This window comes from Penaeus monodon, chromosome 28, assembly GCF_015228065.2.
Source record: "Penaeus monodon isolate SGIC_2016 chromosome 28, NSTDA_Pmon_1, whole genome shotgun sequence".
Taxonomy (NCBI): domain Eukaryota; kingdom Metazoa; phylum Arthropoda; class Malacostraca; order Decapoda; family Penaeidae; genus Penaeus; species Penaeus monodon.
In genome coordinates this window covers 3,207,906-3,208,738 of record NC_051413.1, presented here as the reverse complement: position 1 = coordinate 3,208,738, position 833 = coordinate 3,207,906, and positions in this window count along the sequence as shown.

Genomic DNA, 833 nt, shown 5'->3' with positions numbered 1-833 from the left:
TCAGGCGGCTCAAGAAAAGATCTCGGACGTTTATCTTTATTGTTAAAAATCATCCATACTCTCCGAAAATCCACATTTATCCCTTATTTTACCCAGCGCTGTTGATCCCCAATACCTATCAGCAACACGAATGATAATCACACCGGCTTTACAAAGGTTCAGATTCCCTTCCTGTCTTTCTCCTTTTGAGCTATAACTAGTTCGCTACCAACCTTCTCTTACGTTATGGCCGACCCTGTTACGAGAGAGACGTAAATCATCCCTTGTTCCAGAGTACTTATGCTTGTTCATAGTTGGGAAGGGTATGGTTCCTTATAGAGGATGCTCTATGAAGGATTTTGTTGTTAAGAAAGGTAGATTGTGATTATGTCATGGATACATTTATTGATAGAGTCTATACACTGAGTGTAAAGAAAAGGTAATTTTTGCTAACATAATAGAAGTGGAAATTTAAAAATAGAAAGACGACGAGTTTTGTTCTTGATTTCTACCTTGATTTGGACACGAAAAGAAGAATGTGTCGTGTATATCTCACGGTGTTTTGTGTTTTGCCGTTTTTTCTCGCTATCGCAATTAAAGCGATATATAAACACACTAAAAACAATTACAATCTTGTGGGTCGCAAAAGACCCAACAGATGTCAATAGCTATTGTTCATAGAGTATGGTATCACTTTCTTACCATGTTGACTATCCTTTGTTCAAGACGTGATAAGAGGAAAAATACCGATGCAAGATAATGTTTCATACGTCCTTAGCATGGTTTGACCCCTTCCACCCCTTTACGGACGTGGGCTCGGATGTAGGTAAGCTACAGCAGTAATTTGAAAACAT